Source organism: Pygoscelis adeliae, unplaced genomic scaffold (assembly GCF_000699105.1).
Source record: "Pygoscelis adeliae isolate BGI_AS28 unplaced genomic scaffold, ASM69910v1 Scaffold358, whole genome shotgun sequence".
NCBI classification, from domain to species: domain Eukaryota; kingdom Metazoa; phylum Chordata; class Aves; order Sphenisciformes; family Spheniscidae; genus Pygoscelis; species Pygoscelis adeliae.
In genome coordinates this window covers 2,066,644-2,087,227 of record NW_008825429.1, presented here as the reverse complement: position 1 = coordinate 2,087,227, position 20,584 = coordinate 2,066,644, and positions in this window count along the sequence as shown.

Genomic DNA, 20,584 nt, shown 5'->3' with positions numbered 1-20,584 from the left:
CTCCTTCCTGCTCTCTTTTTTTTAAAAAAAAAAAAAAAAAGCTCTTTTATCTAGTCTTCTGTCTCTGCGCAGGCCTGCCCTGCCCCACTGGAGTTCAAAGTTGATTTCTGGCCATGGGAGCTCTCACAGGGGAGCAGCCCCGTTGAGTCCCCAAGGTCCGTTTCCCCAAAATCCCCATTACACACCAGGGCTGACCTCACCAGCAAACTGTCCCTCTTCCCTAGTGCTGCGAGGCAACTGTGCAGGGGACAAGGTGGGAAACGGAGGCACAACGGCTATCAGAAAATGGTTATACCATCTCCCCAGGCATCAGAGGCCCGGAGTTGGGGATATGTGCCTGACATCTGGGGGAGGGAGGAGAGTGGGAATATCACCCCAGCCTATAGGAAGCTCCTTTGCCTCCGTCTGCAGGGGAAGGTGAGGGACATTCCTTGGGGAGGCCACTTTCACCCCCCACAAATGTCCATTTGTGCCTGATGTCACTGGCTGGGGCGGGTGTCACTGGCTGCTGCGGCTCTCGTAATCTAGGGGGTGCCCATGTTTGTAGTACCCCTCTTCTTGACCTGTGGGAGACGCCTTGATCTTTGAGAGTGCAACACCAGAGAAATGCCTGTGATTTCCCATCCGCTGCCATTTCTCCCTGCCTGGGAGCAGTGGTCAGGTGTCCCAGGTTGATAAGAAGGGGTTAAAAGCAGCTTGCTCACTCATATCCCTTTGTGCTGTGCCATGCCATGCAGGTGTGACTGGCTTGCTGTCTGCTCTGCCAGCTAATTGCAGCCCTGGCACATTGGGAAAACAAACAAAGCCTTCCCCAGAGATCAGGTTGAAATGTGGTAAAGGGATCTGCGATTCCCACTGGCAGTGGAAATTGCAGCAGGTGTGGGCTCAGCAGATGGAAAAACATCCAGCATCTGCCCTATCCCAACACAGAGAGGCTGTGGAGCAAACGCAGAGCAGCCCATCCATCCAGGATGGAGGGGGAGAGCTGCTGGGGCTGAGCTCATGTGCAAGCTTGGTCGCTGTGCAGTGCTGCGTGTTCAGTCTCTGCAGCATGCGTGCTCCTCCCAAAGCCATGGCAAGTGGGTCTTCTCAGGAGCCATGCTGGTACAGCCTCTAACTCTCTGCCCCCAGCCCAGCTGGCCCATTCACAATTTCCAAGACAGGCTGCAAGTGCTTTGAGGCAGAGGCTTGTGATGCTGATATCTCAAAAGCAATGGCCATCTCTGGTGCCCTTTGCAGCACCAAAATAAACAAGCCTAAAGAAGGCTGGGCAGGGGGCCAGATAAAGCAGACAGGGACTCTCTTCTCCCATCTAGGGGTTTGCGACCTGTAGTTGAGATGCGAGTCTTGTTCTCCTGATAGCAGGTTGCCTCTCAGGACAGGAGACCTATTGGTGTTTGAGCACTTATCCCTTCCACAGTCCTATGTTATGCTCTGCCCAGAGGAGGAGATGCTGCGAGCATCAAACCTGCCAGGTTTCTGCACTTAGATGCAAAGGGCATTCAAGACAGTCTCCTGTCTCTGTGGTCGTCTTTTATATGGACTTTGTGACGACCATCCTGGAAAAGCACAGAATCATCCAGTGATTTCAGTGTACTGGTGGAAGATGAACATACTTGACTGCTTTGCTGTGAAGCATGGGCTGTGACAGGAGCCTGCCCCATTGTACAATAGCGTCCATCCCACATATGGGCTATGGCTCAAGGATGTTTTCACCAAGATTAAATCTATACCATGCATTTCCCTCTTAAGGTCAAAACTGTTGGGTTGCAAATGGTCACACAGAGATGAACCATATTACCCAAGTCTTAACTGGATCAACTGTGAGCCTGAAGGACTAGCGGAGTACTTGGAGCTGCAAGGAAGTGACATCTTTAGAAAGGAAAATCCATTTATTTCCGAAGGCTGTCATTCTGGGGAGCAAACAGAGAGTGTGAGGTGCTGAGAACCGTTGGAATAAAACAGATGTAAGTCCAGATTCTCACTTACAGCATGAGCTGTCTGGCACAGTATGTGACCTTCTCGTGTAGTGCTATATGAATTATCTGTACTGCTGCCGAGCACCCTCCTCACCTGCCAACAGCAGGGAAAAGGGTCCTGGCGTAAATCAGAGCTCCCCAGCCCGTGAAACTCTTGTTTCTGGGTGTTCATCCCAGAGACGGGTTTGCCCTCTGGAGACTGGTGGAGCTGTAGCCGGAAAGTACGTAGCCCCTGCCCACCCAGTGCAAATTAGCACTTTATCTAAAGCCTTCTCAGGGACTCAGTGAAAATTCTTCCCACACAGCACCTGAACAGCCATCAGTGGCTCTCTGCTCCTGCAGCACCCTCAGAGGTGGGTTGATTCTCACCGCCATGTCAGCTGAGTGGCCCTGCAGTGTGCAATGGTGGAGGCTTGCACCAACAGGCCTGGGGATGCGGGTTGACAAGTGGGGATAACAGATCTGGGGATGGCTGTGCTGCTTCTTGCCTCTGCAGCTTTGCCCCGTCCCTCTCTGAGAGATTGCAACCCTGACCCTGCTACGGAGCAGGAGCTGCTAAGTGGTTCACTTGAAAACTTGCCATACTAAGGTAACCCAGGACTGATTCTGGCATACCAGGATGTGCTGAATTTTATACTGAGAGGTTTCATTTGTTCCTCTGAGAGAGGTAGAGCTGATCCTGCAGCAGAAACTGCTGAAAAAGGAACAAGAAGTTGTGAGGCTTCCTGAGAAGTGCGGCTCTCCCGAGGAGAAATTTGGGTGGGCTGCACACATAGATCTCTGTGGGGCTGAGCCTTGGGTCAGTATTCGTTCACATCCAGGAATAACTTCAGAGCCTCCCATCTCTGAGTCACACTGATACTTAGGCAGAATGCAAAAAAGATTTGTGGGTGTCTGTATAGCAGACCTTGACTCTTCCTGGGAAAAGTCCTTGTTCCTCTGGTTTTAGGGCCCTCTTGCTTTGGTTAGAATTTAACAGCAATTAGTCACCCAACAACTTTCTATAATAATCTGCAAGTTTTCCATTAAGTGGCAAACACTTTGAATTTCTCCCCAGCTCCTCTGCTGCAATTTAATCTGCTGTCATTTTCACAAGGAGACAGATCTACCTTCATGTTTTATTCATTTCCTGTTTACAGTGGGGAAGAAACATGAGAAACAGCGAAAACAACAGCCCACGGAGCTCCAGGCTCTGTGCAGTTAGATCATTGTCAGCCTCTGCACTTGTCATTTCCAGCTGCATCTGGATTTACTGTATATGTCGGACACAGGACAGGGAAGAGAGATGATGTCTAGCAACATGCTTAAAGGAATCTGGGGGGAAGATTCCTTATTTCAGCCTGGGCACTGACCTGGTCTGAAGCCCTGGGCAAGATTATCTCTGTTGCCTCTAAAGTGGGGATATGAACGCTTTTCTCATGTCGGCCTGTAAGTCTCCCTGGCCCTGATAGTAGCTTAAAAATGCTGTTAAAAATTTTTGTGGTGATGATGATAAGAATCTGGCAATCTGGACAGGTCATGGAGTTTGGGGATCTTCCTATAGATGCGGTGAGTACTGGAGGCTGTTATTTGGTAGGCAGCTTTACACAGTCTCCCCCATGTCTCTCCCTCTCTCACCATGAGTATCGGTGGACAAATAGGGGAAGAGACCTATTAGGACTCTGTTCTTCCTCTTTGTGCTTACAATTTAGGTAGAGCTCTGCCACCCACGTAGTGTGCTTAGGCTGTCTCCAAACTATCCTGTAAAAGACACGCCGCACCTTGAGCAAATGGGGAGCTTTCCTTGGGATGGATGCGTTCTGCTGCAATCATGGTTGTGCTGGAAGGTGCCTGCCAGGGGTGCAGATTTATTTTTTGGATAAGGCTGTCAGAACAACTCAATGTTAATTGTTTCTGTTTTGATCCCAACAGCTCTAAAGCCAGGCCCCCTCCAAAGCAACAGAACAAGACAGAGTAGCTTACTGAGATCATGTTTATGTAATTTGCAGGGGAGTGCAAATATAGTGAGCAAATCTTACATAGGTTAGTTTGTCCTAGATCTAAAAAAAAAAACCTCTTATGCAGCCTTCCTAGCAGTTAGAAGGGAATCCAACTCAGATATGTACCTGCTTTTGAGTCCCTTGACGCTATCAAAGCAGGCCTATTCCTTAGGGTAAATGAGATTCGGACCATGATTTGGTGTACAGGAACACTCCTTACAGTGTTTTAAATAGCTCCCTTAGTGAGGCTGGCACAGTGTTACATGAAGACGAGAGGGGAGATCTCTGGCTGAAAAATAACCTGAGAAGGGGAAAAAGTAAGATTGTTCTCCAGTCGAGTTCACTATGCATTGCACAAGCAGCTCTGCTTGCAAGAGTCATTTCCACATGTCCCTTCCCCACCCAAACATAAGAACTAGCCATGAAGGTTCCTGTTGGTGCGGGATTTTGATTCTATGAGCTGGTGGCATTTATTTGGCTGCTGTTACGTGATCCTGCAGATCTTGGTGCTGTTGCTGGTAGGTGACAGTAACTCTATTAATTCCACTTTGTGAAAGCCTGGGATGGCTCCTGCCTTTTCCAGTTGCCTCAGCTGAGAAGACGCGCGCATCTTCTGTTAGACTTGGTATCTCCTTTATACAGCTATTCCAGAGATACTTGACCAATAATTTATAAGCTCTGAATCAGTCAAATCTTGTCCTAATGCATGACATGGCTTTTCATGGTCAAACAAGCCCTTCAGTGAAAGATCAACAAAAGTGTAATGAAGGAAGTTGAAAATGAATTATTTTCCCTTTGGAGAGCAACAGTACATCCTTGAGAGATTTCCTTTCCATTCACAGGCTACAAGACTTCCTCTTGATGGAGAAGGTCAGGATGTGCCTTTCAAGAACTTCCCAGGTCAGTGTCCAGGACACCACCTTTTATGGGATGCACGTTCCTTCTCCTCCACAGATCTCCCAGCTCCTATGGCCATGGAGCTGGGCAGTGCTCCAGCATCAACTAACTTCGAAGAGTGCAGGAATGGGATTTTCCCTAACAGGGTGGGTATGGGGGCAACAGTGTGCTAATGCAGAGGGTGTCCTTGCTGTCAGGGCTTGTCCCACGGGCCAAACCAGCAACTGGCAGAGTATTGTTTGAGGCATGAAGAAAAGGAAAGAAACAACTTTGCCAGTACGGATTCACTCCTGGGACTACCCAACATCAAAGTACTGTCTCCATTCAAGTCTGATCTTTCCTTGCTCTCCACCCTCTATGCTGTTCCCTTTACCGTGAGAAAGTATGGCACGGAAAATGTCTGACCACTCTGTTCTCAGCTTGCCCTGTGAGCCAGCAATTCTTCAGGGACGGGGAGGGGGAAGGGTGGCATGCCTTTACTGCTCAAGGATATGACTTCATTGCATCACCCTCCCTTTCTGACCACTCCCATATATAAAGTCTTGCTGCCACCTGGCTCAGAGTGACCGATCTTGCTTTTGAAATCCCTGCTTCTGAGAACCCTTGAAGAATAAGGGGCAAGAGAGCAAGGCAGAAGCACCTTCTTTTGGTGTCACTAGCAGAAGGTGAATTGCACCCAGCGAGAACAGAGCTTTTAAAGTAGTGAGTAAACAGCATGATTTTATCTTATCATCTCCATATTTTGGTTGGCTTGGGGTGTGAAATAGAGGAGTTGTTTCTTTCCCTTTATTACGTACCTTTCCAGCTCTTTAATCATACTTTATTAAAGTGTACCTTTGTTTCACAAGCCTTCAGGCTCAGGTTTGAAGAGCAAGTGTTTCCCTTTTATAGGGATTGCCAGGTCTTGATCTACTGTGTTGACTTTGGGTTCTCTCAGTTAATGAAGACCAGGTCACAGGCAGCAGGGTCTCTGTCCAGGCAATCTGAACAGCTGCTGATTCACCCTTTAGGGGAGCTGCTTAACACTATGGCTTGCTAGGGTCAGCAGTACACTAACTGATGGTTTCAAGAGGAACTGGGTTTTCTGGCAGAGGCTGAGATCAGAGAAAGGAGCTGAGTCTAGTGATCTGGGATCTCAATCAGGTCACTGAGTAAGCTATTTCACCTCTGCATGGCCCATCCAAGCCTTTGAAGGTACCCTATCTACCACCCAACTTGATATTGGTCTTCACTCCTTATTGGGTTGAAAAGGTCTGTGGAAAGATTGGTATGTAGGGTCATAAGACTGAGTCACAATTTGACCCTGGTTTTGCGTGTAGTATGAGTGACATCGCTTGCTGATAAGACAAGTGCTGCTTTAGCAATCTGACAGAGAAGAGACTCTCAAAACTACCTCAGAGGTCAGAGCTATGCAAACACTGGAAGGCAGATTTCATGGGGTCCTGAAGATGAGAAGTTCTTACTTAAGTCAATGTCCTGCTGGCAAGTAGTCCTCTTCAGAGAAAGCTGGGTCTAAGGAGTGGGCTGAAATCCATAGTTCTTGCATACCTCTTCTTTCCACATCATTCTGTGCTTCTAAGTGGTAACTTGCAAAATGCAGACCCTGTTGGGAGGGGAGGTCAAGCACTGGCAGATTTCTTACCTGGAAGTCCAGGAGGCAGGTGCAGAGCCAGAAAAGCTGCAGGGACAATGGGATGATGCTGGGGGCGTCTTCCAGAAGTGGAGTGGAAGGGCAATGCTGTGGGAGAGAACAGAGCTCCTGATGCAGAGCAGGGAGAGCACTCAACAGAGTGCATGTTGGGATTAGTCGTGTATGGGAAGACTGGCCTGTGAAGCAGAAAGAAATGTCCTGAAATAAATCAAGCAGGCCACATTTAATTCTTTGTAAAGAAATTTATGTTGCAAGGAACTGTCAAGGGCAACTGTATTTGGGTGAGAAAGAACAGATTCTGCTCAAGAAAATGAATATTTAGACACGTGAAGGACCAGAACAGCACCCAGGAGACTGTGTGCTCATTACCAGAACAAAAAGAATGGCCCTTTCCTACGTGTGCTTGGAAAACAAAGACCTGCTCCTGCTCTTGGCTGTTTCTCATGCTATGGTGTCTCCATCTCATGCTGATTACTAAAGCTGAATCCAACAGCTCTGGTTACCTCTCTAGTGGAAGAGTGTCCTGGTTTCGGCTGGGATAGAGTTAATTTTCTTCCTAGTAGCTGGTACAGTGCTGTGTTTTGGATTTAGGATGAGAATAATGTTGATAACACACCAATGTTTTAGTTGTCGCTAAGCAGTGCTTACACTAGTCAAGGACTTTTCAGCTTCCTGTGCTCTACCGACCGAGAAGGCTGGAGGTGCACAAGAAGCTGGGAGGGGGCACAGCCAGGACAGCTGACCCCAACTGGCCAGAGGGATATTCCATACCATGTGCCGTCATGCTCTGCATATAAACTGGGGGAAAGCTGGCCGGGGGGACCACTGTTCAGGGACTGGCTGGGCATTGGTCGGTGGGTGGTGAGTAATTGCATTGTGCATCACTTGCTTTGTATATTCTATTATTATTATTACTACTACTATTTTATTTCAATTATTCTTTATCTCAACCCACAAGTTTTCTCACTTTTACCCTTCCGATTCTCTCCCCCATCCAACTGGGGAGAAGGGAGAGCGAGCAAGCGGCTGTGTAGTGCTCAGTTGCTGGCTGAGGTTAAACCACAGCAAAGAGGTACAACATCCCCCACTGAAAATCCACTCAGTCCCCATATAGCTGTTTTGTCTGATGCTGAAGCCCTTCTAACACGTCAAAGGTGGGCTTTCTGGGACCAGGGCTCTTCTCTCTATTCCAGCACAAGGTCCCAGTCCGGGGCTGCATTTCCGGATCCAGCTGTCCACAGCAAGCAGGAGTCAGACCATGGCTACTCTAGGAGAGGCAAAGTTATTCAAACCAGCTCCATGGCAATTAAGACACTCATCTATCTGTAGAGTCTTGATTTAGCAAAAGCAGGTGAATTTAAGCAGGTAGCTACAAATTTTTTTCAGTTGGAAACTGAGCTCTTTTCCAAGTTGTGCTGAAGTCTGTGGAAACCTCTTCAGGGAATGCAGGCTTGAGTTAATTTATTATTTTGGAATCTGGGGTTTTTGTTTGTTTGTTTTTTCCCTGTCCAGACGCTCTACATAGTTACCTGCTATGGCAATAACACTAAATAAACCCTTCTGCAGAGTGCCAAGGAAGTCCAAACTTCATCTGTGATCTGAGAGCTTCAATGTGCATGTGAAGGATAGGTCTAACTGCAGCAGTCAGGCTAAACTGAAGAAAGCCTCTAGGCTTGAGAGTGAGCATCGTTTGTTTTTTCCCATTTAGTTTCCCCCTTTCCTACTCTTTAGTCTTTTTTGTCCTCCTATCTGCCTCCTTCATTCCCTCTTTCTCTGTTTTTCCCTTCCACTAGTTTTGGTTTTCTTCTTTCCCCCATGTTATTTCCTCTTCTTTCCCCCTCTCTTCCTCCAGTAGCCCTCTCCCCTCTCTTATTCCAGGATGGTGAGGTTGAAGGGAAGCCGTGTGGGACTGTATTGCTGTGCTGATTGCTGGCTGCTGCGGGGAAAGGCAGGTCTGTTAGCTGCAAGAACACAGTCCCTTTGGTGGCCTGGCAGAAAGGCTTTGCAAAGATGAAAGGGCTTCATAAAGCTGATAAATAAATGGTACAGACTGGTATAGGTTTTGGAAACTGTGGAGCTTGACAGAAAATTTATGAGTAAAGACTGAGTCTAGGTAATAGAAAGACAATGAATTGAGGAAAAGTGATAAAAGAAGACAGATCTTGAACAGGACAGTCACCCTTTTCTGGAAGGGAGGAGTGGAAGGTTTGCATTTATTGTCAGATAGAACTTGAAATGAGATAAGGTTTAATGAATTGGTCCTTGTTACTGTCATTATGCTCACTTTGGCATACTGAGTTGTTATAGAAAGTCATTTGAAAAGAAAATAGGAAATAAAGGTTAACATCCTTTATTATCAAAATCAAGAAAGTGCTCTTACAAAACAGAATACCACTGAAGCTGTTACTTCTTTCATGCATACCTCCTTTTTATCTGGCAGAACAAGATGGCACAAGATGTAGAAATATCCTTTCAAGGAAAGCTCAGGAAATAGCTTTTTGCACTGACCCTTCTTATAACCTAAGCTATATAATCTACATATCAGTACACCTGTCGTAATCCATTTTAGTATCTTATACCACTGTCTAATCATCTCTCCTTTAGATTTATCTCTCTTCTACATCTGGAATATCATTAGGATTATAATCACTTTACAAGAATCAGAATCCATTGGAATCATAACAATTTTATTAATATGCCAGCAGCATGAATCCTTGATGTAAGAAAAGTTCAACCTCAAAAGGCTTTATCAAAACTTTCCCCCTTTAAACACATCCCAGTGGTCTTTGTCAAAGGTAAATTGCTGTTCCTTCTGCAGAGCAATCAACAGCGCCTCTGACCACCAAGGAGCCTTGTCAGCTGCCACACCGCAACGCTGTCCAAGTAACACTACTTCAGCTACCTTTGCGGGTAGAAGAATACAACCAGAACTGGGCCATGTGGCTGGCAAGAAAGGGTTAATAAACCTCCCCATTTACCAGTTATCTTTCATTTCACCTACCTTTGCCCCAGGGAGGAGTGTGCACCTGTGGATGATTATGGGAAACCAGACTTCATAAAATCAGAGCATGTGGATTTAGTGGGTTCCTCCTCTTTGAGCAGGTGTGTTATAGTGGAAGCAACTCTCACTGGAGGGGAGGGAGGTGCTTCGGCTGTGGACAAACATCTGCTTACTTAGATTCAGCTCTGAAAGTCAACCGTTGTGTCCCCGCTCTTAGTCAATGTGACCTATTGCATGCAAGGCAACTTTTCCAGTTCCTAAAGTACCTTTTCTCTTAAGAGTCTCCCATAGTAATTTGTTTTCCAGGGCTTTTTCAGCAGTGATCTTTTCTTTGCATCAGTGTTTCTTATGTGGTATTTAGCTTAAATTAGGACTGCCTGCTATCCATGCAGCTGGTACTTAACTTCCACTGGTTGCCCTAAATGTGGAAGAGTGGAGCAAGGCGTTGGAAAAGAAACTTGTTATTTAATGGGAAGAAGCTTTACATGCTTATTAACATCTCTGTGTTATTTGGCACTCAAGATACTATTTGATGCTTATGTTCAGGTAATATTGGATTGCAGCATTGCTCTGTTAGAGGGGAAAGGCTTCCTCATGGAAAAAATTGCTAACCTGCAAAGTGAGGACATCTTGTAGCAGCTTCTATTCGAATAATGCATTAGTTAAAACGTCAGGAAATTGAGACCTTGGATTGCATGTTCTGCCATAAAAAGGAGGAGTCTGAACAGTAGATGTGGTTGCGTGATCTGCGTTGTGTCAGTAGTTGCTGGTGTTGCTTCATGAAATTCCTATGGAAAAAATCGATAGGGGGTGGGGGAAGAAACAAAACTACCCAGAAGTGCCTTCAGGTTGCCTGATGCTTTTCAGTATCTGGAAATTCTATTACAAGGGCTGTGAAGGCGTTCCTTCATACACTGACGGATGCACTCCTTTAGAAGAAGGAACAAATGGAGATTTCACTCTGTTGCTCATGTTTCAATGTAATAGTGCATGCTAATTTTTGGAGAACGTTAAAGATGACCATGCCATGAACATCACAAATGGAAAGAGGTGGTAAGCCCTGCAGGAGGTACTTTTTTCTTTTTTTGTAATGGGTTCAGACGTTGAGATTAACAAGGCAGCAATGCACCTGCATTAACCATGGTATTTCTGTTTGAGGTGTGGCTTTACTGCTTAAAACATGCAAGGCTGAGTTGTAACAGGACAATCTATGAGATTAATGCCTAGACAGAGATACTTAACAGTTCCCAAGGACTATGTACAACTGAAATGAATTAGTTGTGCACAGCAAGCTAGTCACCTCTCAGAACCAGAAACACTAACATCAGGTTTCATAACTTTCTCTGACCCCATCCTCAACTCTACTTGTGCATAAGTGAAAGAGTAACTTGCTGAGGAGCATCCAACTGGTTCCAGCTCTGTGCTGGTAAGAACATGCCACAGATGAGACTGCATTGCCCTTGAAGAAGGACATAGGAACGTGCTTAATTTTGGTGGCTTGCTGTTATAAAACTTGCCTTTCAGCAGTGGGGGTGAAGAGTAACAGTTGGATAATTATGATTTAGAACAGGGGTTTGTTACAGCTAGCAGGCTTTCCCTGTCACCTTACACCCTCTAAGACAAATGTGATGACAGGGAGACACTCTTCTGACTTAGACCTTCTTCAGGGACATAGTTTTATAGTTCTAAAGTTGCTATTAAGCATAAAACCTGGTACCATCACACCTATGGGGTTAGTAAATTAAGAAAAGGGTTCAGTTCAGTAGATTGCACCTTAAACTCCCCTATAAAATATTCATCGTTTAATATTAAAGGTGTGACAGACTGAAATTGTAGTTCAGTATGTTTGGGGCAGAGAGCAGATACCTTTCCACACTGTCTGCTTTTTCGGAGGAAAGTTGTTTTGGAACAGCTCCTGTCACAATCTTTTCTGTGGAGCATCATGGGTCTCGCATCAATAAATTAGATACAAATTAGATACAGTGAGAGCGGTATGTGTTACTAAGTGAATATGGCCTGGAATCTGAATGTGTACTTTAGACTGGCCAGTAGAAACAGCAGATACATCAAATCCTTCTGAGCCTGCAGACTATTTCCAGAAAGCTTCCATTTTCACCCAAGATCTCTTGCACAATAGCAATATAATTGAAGGGACCTGCCCTCTCAATGCAATGTCTTGAAAGGGGTATTTGAAAGTCCTCTTTGAAAGATGGGCAGATGATAAATCCCTTCCAAATATCTCAATGCTGGAATGCTCATGTTTTATAATACTGATTTTACCAAATGTGAATGTTAAACAGAACTCCATTTTGTTGCTATTGCAGAAGAGAAGATGTATTTTTAAGCAGAGGAAATATGGCTCACGTTCCCAAAAACTTTTACTCTTGGAGCTAGGCCAAACTTTGTTAATGAGTCATTGTAGTATAGCTACCATCCTTCTGAAGTAAGTAAAGATCTAGCGTGTCAAAGGTTGGAGTGGGGCAGAGGGACTGGACAGGTTTGGAACTGAGATATTAACCACTTGACTGATCCTGGTAGGTCAAAAGATAGCATCTAGCAGTGCTGACTGGCATCCAGGCAGACTTTGCTTCATCCTGCATTTGCAGGACAGCCTGCTGGCTAAAAATCAGGCTTAGGACATGTGGGCTTGAATCTTTGCTGTGCCCAAGTTTCAGGCAAGCTGTGGTTTGCCTGTGCTGCATTCTGTATGGGCATTCAGCTCTTGTGTTCAAAGCTGGGTCTGAGGTTTCTAGCAAGCCATGGACAGCAGCAGTGGCATAAGCTTTAGTAGCTGAGTCCTTGGAGTCCAAAGGCAGTTCATGCAGCTCATCACCTTGAATCTGGGTTGCTACTGGGGTTTATGCTACACTGTTCAATGGCAGGTAAGCTGCAACCTTTGAGCTGCAACTGTGCTTCTAGACTTGGCACAAGCAGACAGGTAGGATTGTTGCTTAAAAGCTTTAGTGAGGTTTAGTGATGGAGGGCAGGTTTTTTCATCCCTACCTTCCTGCTCTGCGATCCTCCCTGCCAGAGGGTGCTGCTACGGGAGCAGGGGTGGCAGAACAGGCACTGCATCTTCTCATTGCAGCTGGAGTATTAATCGGAACTAAAACCAGTGACAATTTAAGATAGTGTGTAGCCGTGACTGCTGAAGAGCAGATACGTGAGCTGATTAGGTGCCCTTGCATTGCAGGCAGTCACTCACACCTGGCAGGGAGGTTATTCCCACCAAATGTAATCACAGCTGAATCTGTCAGAGTGTCTGGGTTTAAGCTGCAAGGTACAGACACACTTAAAATCCCATGTCTTTTTGAACCACAAGGGTGCCAGTTGGTTAGGCAAGAGGGGTGTGAGGGTGCATGACGACGTGGAGATGGGAGCACTTCTGCTTAAGATGACCACATATTTGCTCAGTTGCTTAATCAGAACTTAAGAGCTAGCGATGAGGTGTGGGAAAACTCACATTTGCACCATGTAGTAACTGAATCCAAGAACATAGAATGATTCTGCTGGTGATACACAATTTTGTGGATGCTAAAATATGCATTTTAAAAGGTGTGGGTTCTTGACTCTTCACCTAGTCAATGATTACTTATGCATTCCTCTGGTACTGTGAATTCAAACATAATGAGTTTCAATGGGTTAATCTCCTTGAGCAGAGCGGTACAAATATCAAACAGTATGGTATGCTTCGGAGAGCTTTTAAGGGAAGATAAGTGGTTACTGCTACAAGGATGTATTGTCCCTAGAAAGGGGATCACTGCTTGAGAAAGGATATTCAAAGGATATCAGTACATAAAGATCTGTGCAAAAGGACAGCACGGACTTGCAAATACTCTCGAGAGGTAAGGGGGAATTAGAAATTACCTTCATTAAGCTGTTCTCCTTGGCCTGGAAGTGCTGTGTGGGATTTCTTATTCAACAGAGTATGGGACAATGTGACTTTTTTTAATATATCAGATGAAAGCTTGCCAAAAGAGAATGATAGGACCTGACTAACCAGTCTGAATAAGCTCAAGTCTAATAAACAGCTTCTAGTTTAATGGCAGAAGAGCATCTGAAAACATCTTTTGCAACAGTTGGGAGAATAGAAATATTTTAATGAAACATTTTGATTTTAAATTTGGAGTGAATGTAACAGTGATGTTCTGAACAAGTTTATAAAACTTTATTTCAATAACTTGCATTTTTGAGATTAAGTTTGCCAGTTCTTGATTTCTGGGGGGTCCCCAACTAGAAAACACTGAAAACCATGTCAAATGGGGTGTTTTGCACTTATTCCACCTTTCTGCCTTTTTTCACTTCATAGTTTATGCTGAAGTGTCTTAAAATAAAAAATGTTGGATTTGACGCTAAAATTTCTGCAAGAAAACATGAAAGTTTTTTTGGGAAAAAAGTTGCTTCAAGAGGAAATTATTGTCCCTTTCCAAGTGAACTCCGATTTTACTCTACATTGGACAGAATACTACATGCCATTAGGCTTCAGAAAATCTAATGACTGTGGAGGAGTTGCAAATCTTGCTTACAATAGCTCTTTTTGTAAATAGCATACCTGAAAACCAGCTGGAACAGCCTGCTTTATTCAGGGACTTTTCGCTCAGTTCTGTTCAGTGTGGATTATCTCTGGCTTGACATCACAGCAATAAGTAGGGACCACGGATCTACGCTGAGGCCTTTCTCCTTAAAATTGATCTGTATGCACATGAGCCCTTAATGCCAGGCTAAACAAAGAGGTGCTAAAGGCTTTTAACCTGCATCTGAGGGGAGGGAGGCAGCAAGTCACACAGGGCGCAGGCCAGCTGGACAGGAGCTGACATGGAGGCGCTAGCTATGAGGAAGGCTTTTACCTGAGTTGAATGGAGTTACTGTGTTTCCCCAGGGACTGCTTTGTCCCCCTGCTCCAGGTAGGACCAGGGCCTAGATCTGAATTTGGAAGCCTCTTTGGGCTTGGCTGAACTCTGCTTTAGTTTCCTTATCACTGGCGGAGATGAAGACTGCGTAAGACTTCAACTTAAATATCTCGTGTTGGATAAGTACAACTACTTCATAGTTTTAAATTCCAGCTTAATACCAGAACATAACTCCTGTCTCATTGTGTGGCCTAGAATTGGCTAGACTTAAAATATCTGCTCATTTTGAATTCCAGATCTTCAATATTTGAGTCACAGTTTTCTACAGAAATCTGTGTAAGACTTGAACTGGGAATGATTTCCTTAGATACAAGAGGTGGTTGTTAATAACTTATTTAAAGTCTCTAGAAGGCATCGTGTGGACAAGGTAGAAATAGTTATGGAAAAAATGCCTGCTAGTCACCATGAAGATCAGTACCTGATAGGAGATTCTGTCTGCCTGCGTCATTGGTAGGAGAACCAGAATCCTGATCAGAGGCATCCTGGTGACTGCTACTGTAAGTCATAGTAAAAGGCCTGAGGGGAAAAGATATTTAGCAACGAACTTGTAGATCAGAATCTCAAATGGCTTAAGTTCATGTCTTCTTGCAATAACTGCAGGGCAAGGCTGCATGGGAAGGCCTATATGGGACCAGACCTTTGTGTCAGAGTACAGGACAGAAGGCGCAGGGAAACAAACCCTTTTCTTTTGGGACTGTTCTCAAAAGGAGAGTGCTCAGGAAGTTTATGTCTCTCCTAACAAAGCCATAGAACAGCAGGTGTGAACGTGTCACTAACAAAGTTACAGTTTTCTGCCATTTGGGCTAACACAAACCTTTTAGTGGGTAGAAATATTGCATCTGAGCCATTCCAGTTCAGTCCAAGAGTAAAGGTATGTACAGCCTGCACCAGCTCACCCACTGCTACTTGGGGAGTATTTGTGGTGAGATGCAAAGACCCCATTGCAATTGGAGAGCTCTAACCTGGTAGGCAGGAAGCAGGTTTGATGTTACAACTATGTTTGTAATCTTTACACAGTCCTTGTTGTGTAAGGTGTTTATTCCCTGGCCTTTCAGTAATTATGGCATATAATTAAGCCTGCCAGAACCTAAGAACTGTAAATTGTGTAATGAAGGAGTGGTTGATGGGGAATGGGCAACCTAAGCTTTCAATTTGGTGTGTGAGAAGGCATAACATGCCCTAGAAGGCATAACAACCAGTTTTAGTAGGAAAGGGGAAAAGACCATACTTAGTTGGCCAGAGTCATACTAAATCTTGCAGAACTGCTGGGAAACAGGTATAGAAGCAAAGTACAAAATGGATAACTCAGAACAGCAAACAAATCTTGGAAACTTTTCTCCCTTTGGAAGCGGAAGGAACAGCTGAACTCACCAGAAATAGCCATGGACAGTCCCAGTGAACTTTCTGTATTGGTTTTGTCCTAATTTTCTTCAGTGCAAGCTTCCTTGGAGCAGATAACACCAGCTAATTAGCTGCTCAGAGGCTGAGGACCTTGGATATTCCTGCAGATGAAAGCGGAAGTTGCTGGCAGTTGTCCTTACTGACAACTGAGGGAATGCGTGGTTAGCACAGTTATACCTGAGGATTTAAACTGTCTTCTGGCTAATTGGGTGTGCACACAGACTCTTAGTGCAAGGGCTTCCCTCAGATGAAGGAATAATTTGTTTTTTTCATTACACTACCTCTCAGTGAGCTCCCAGTGAGAAAGGAAAGCAAGGAGATAATGGCGTGGGGAACCAGCACCAGCTTGGTGGTTGACAAGGACCCCCCCACCAGCCATTAGCACAAGGATGGATACAACTCCTTCTTCACCTCTGAATGTGGCCTGGCCCCCTGGCAGGATGCTGGGAACAGCCCTTGGGAATAAGTAGACTGTCCTGTCAAACAGTACTTAACACCTGTAGCAAGACAGGATGTCAGAGTGATCGATTCTGCATACCGGATCCTGAAGCATGGTGTCAGCGCAAGTAGCTGTCTTACAGTCTTATATACACTTCAGACATGGTTCCACCTGTGTGATCAGTTGCAGGCACCTTCGTTAGGTTGCCACACAATGCTGGAGCACTAATGGGACATTTGTGTGAACAGCCCTTGGGCCTCTGTTATCAACCTGGTTCTACTCTTTTGAGGCCTCTGTTGGCTTATACTCCTGGGGGCCCTGTGGCAATCTCGCGGCTGTTCACTTTACATACGTTCTCACTCAAAAGTCACTGACAGTTCACTCTACACAACAGTAGAGTGTGAAAACGTTATTTCAACTGCTTGTTATTAATTATTTAAATATGGCAATGTTGCTGGTATGGATTAGACTTTGAGTTTTATCAGAAGAGCATAGCCTATGTCCTGTGACAAGATTCAAGATGTCCAGTCTATCCTTGCATAACGTGTGCTGCCTGGGGAAAGTAAGGACGAATGTCTCAAAGCTAATGGCCAAGTATTGGCTACTGGGCTGGGGGTGGGAGTACAAGGAACTCTTAGTAGTGGGCGCTGAGGTATGCAGCTGTTGTAAGATGGGTTTAAAGCAGAAGCCTGTTTGGTTAAAGTTTTAGGCGTTGTCAGTGGATGCTTTCTTCACTACTTCATTCAAGAACAAGGCAGTGCCTGACCATACCTGGACTCCTTTGTCATCCTGTGGTATCCCACTGTTCTCTCTCCCCTGCTTTCTGGCTGGTACATCTCCTCTTTCTCCTCTTTCAGTTCTCCTGGCGCTTTCCCTGACCATAGCAGGTTCCTCATCTCTACAACATGCCCCAGCCCTCTTGGCAGAGATATCAGACCCTGTATCCCCTGCCTGACACTAGCTAGCCTGTTGCACTGGGGTTCTTTTAATTAAAAAAGTGTCATGTTTAAATAATGTTGTGAATGTTGTGACACATCTGAATACAGCTCAATGGGACTGCTTGTACAAGCATAACTCTGCTACTTGCTGGTCCTCCCCCCTCTTAATATAAATTAAGACAGACTGTCAGGCTACATTTTAAATTTCATGGCTAGGACTGGCTGTTGGACCTTTATAACAGTGAGAAATAATCATATTGCTTTTAATGGTTTTATAGCCCCTCTCTCCTGGAGACCTATTGCTGCTGCCAAGCAGCACTGTGTGACTGAAGTGCTAGCCAAGCCTCCTAACAACTAGATTTGGCGAAGATCTGGAGGTTAAAGCCAGCCTCTGCAGACAATAATTGGGGAGCCAGCTCAGGTGGCAGCCCCCAGCTGCTGCTCCACTCCCAACAATAAATCATAGTGGGGACTCAACTTCAGAGCTGAGGCTCAAAAAGACTTGGTGCAAAAACTCAGCTCCTGCAATGTGCCTACCCACGGCACAGGGCAAGTATGAAGAGGTGGGTTAGAGAATGGGATACCTACAGGCTCCTGATCCATCTCCCAATTGCTGTACGGCAAACAAAATGCCTGTTTGGCTCTCTGCTGTGCCACAGTTAGGAAGGCAGTAAGGACTGTGCAAGGGATGCTTTCCTCCAGGGTCAGGCCTGAAATAGCTTAAGGAGCTTATGGGAGTTCAGCTGGCGGTTAAGGTAGAGAGGATTATTCTCAGCTGAGTTTGCTCTCTGTACTGTTGCAGAAGAGAAAGCTGCAGATCTTTAGCTTGTACATCTGCTTCTTCCTTAACAGGATCGATCTGACAGATTGCACAGATGCACTTTTATTAAGAGCATTCACTTCTGGCCCCACTTGGGTGCCAGAGGCCCAGCCCAGAGGACAATGTGGTACCACAATGCAGTGCAGGAGCAGTGCCCAGCAATCAGTGTTTCTTCATGGCAGTCTGTGTGCTTGTCCGTGCCCTGGGGGCAGATGCGTGTCTTATTCTCACCCCGGGGGCTGGTGGCAGGCCGGTAGCTGCGCCTGAGGTGTATGAAGTGGGCTGGAGGGCCCTTTTCAAGGTCTGTGCACTTACCGGGCAGCTGGGCACTCAGCATGGAGCTCTTATGGGTCTAGGAGATGCTCACGAGTGTCATCCAAATCCAGAGAGGAGTTGAAAGAGGAGAGCAGAGGTACCACCTGAGGTTTCCCCTTCTCCTCTCTTGCTCTCAGAATAACTTGCCTGACAAGGCAGTAAATCTTTACAGGAGCCCAGCAGTGAGGCAAGTAGTCGTGGAGGAGAACTGCACAGCCCCAGCCAGGAGCCTATGGGTTAACACACCAGCTACGGGGCTTGAGTCACCCCAGGCTTGCAGGACAGCCCAGCATAGAGCAGCCTTCAGATGAAACAAAGTACCTTCTGCCTAGCTGGGGCACAGATAAAAGATCCCATGGCATTTCTTGTGAAGCCTGGAGGAGACTGCCAGTGCTGAAGCTGAACTCTCTCTGCCAACAAACAAAACTGTCTTTAAACTCTGAGGCTGTGTGTGAGCTATTGTTGGGGACATAATGGCTTCTCTGTTTCCCTGCACAGTCATTGCTCTGCAAACATGCCACTGCTCTCTTTTAAAAGTAGTTGAGTGTAAATCAGGTTCTAGAACCTGGAAGGAGGTTTCATCCATTTACCTATTACTGCCCTCGGTTGACATTTGTTTACAGAACAGCACATACAGTAGATTTACACCCTGGTTTGAGCTGCTTTACTTGGAGATGAACTTCTTTAGTGCTTAGACTGAGACTCACAGATACAGGGCTTGGATAGCAAATATATATCTCCTAATTTAAATAACAGGAGTGGGGGTGATGTTGAGGGGGCAGTGCTTGCTAATCTCCTCCCTCTGAGAATTTTTTTGGTTTGGCTGGCCTGGCCTGTTTCCTCTAGTTAGCTCAGTGCTGGCACACTCACTGCTCCCTAATCCTGCGTGTGCTGCTGCTGCAAGGCACCAAGTGCTGCTCTGACTGCTGGAGTTTGCTCTACTTTGGGCTGTTGAACATCCACAGAGAGTGGGGTTGGTGGATCCACCCTTCGCGCACAGTGCCATGGATTGGCTTGTCTCTGAGGCTGGCAGATGCGTTGGTAAGGTAAAGGGCGTCTTGGCTATTGTGCAAGTACAGTAGCCACGGTGAAAACCCAAAGCTGCAGTACACAGGGGGAAGTTGGTCCCTGAAGGCAGTATGATGAATTTAGGTCTTTTTTGCTGGAACAATCCTGTAATGGGAAAGGAAATGGGTCAGAGAGTAGCTGTTCAAGTTCTATTTCATGAATTGTCAGTCCCAACAAGGTGACAGTGACTCTCCATCACCTCAATAGCTCTCGACTCATCCTGGTGTGTATCTGGAATATGCTTGCCAGAGAGCTTCTTGGTGTCCTATGCTTGCTCACAGATGAACAGTAACCCTGTGCACCCCAAGAGCAGCTGTGTGCAGGACTGGGAAACATGGAGACGTGAGCACTGGCCATCGCCCTCTAGAAGTGGCAGGCTCATTGGAAAGGTGCTCTGGCCAAGGGCCCTGAACAGGAGGTGGTGCTGTGCTCACACTGGGGTGTGCCAAATAACTTTGGCCAAGGTTGCTTGCTAATGACTAGGATGTGTTTTGCACTGGTCATTGACAACCTTCTGGACAGAGGCTCCTTCACAGACGTGGTATTTAAAAGCAGATTATATGAAATTAATTTTTTTTTTTACAAATTTTTTCTCTGAAGATGATGTGAGTCATGACTAACACCAATTATGTTCTGCTCCTTGGATTTCCCTTCTCACCTATGAATCTGCTGCTTTTTTGGTGTATGAGGTTACCTACCTGCTATCAGATAGGTTCTTACCCAAGTGGTAGTTGCTGGTTTGGGGCCAGCTGGTACTGTAACACTTCAGAGCTGTTACCAAAGGGCTTCCAGGAGTCCCTGGGGCGGTCACTGAAGATCACTCTGCAAATAGGATGGCAGTAATGGGCAAAGGGGAAGCTGGTAAAAGCTTTGGAGTTGTTAGAACGGTTGTTCTGCACAGAGGTGGCAGGGGCATAGAGAAATGGTAGCAGCAGGCTCCACAGAAAAGGTCTTGATATGAATCTGGGTGAGGAAATATTTGGGAGACCCTTTCTGTGAGAGGTTCAGGGGAGGAGGAAGCTGTTCGCTGCCCACAGCTCAGAACTCGTGGAAACCTGCTGAAAAGCAAGGGTTGGAAAGATGGGAAGAAGTCCATATACTTATATACTCACCGTGTGTCTATGAAGTAGGGAGGAAGAGGTCAACACAGATGGCTGCTCACCTGGCAAAGCCAGCCTGCCTCCAG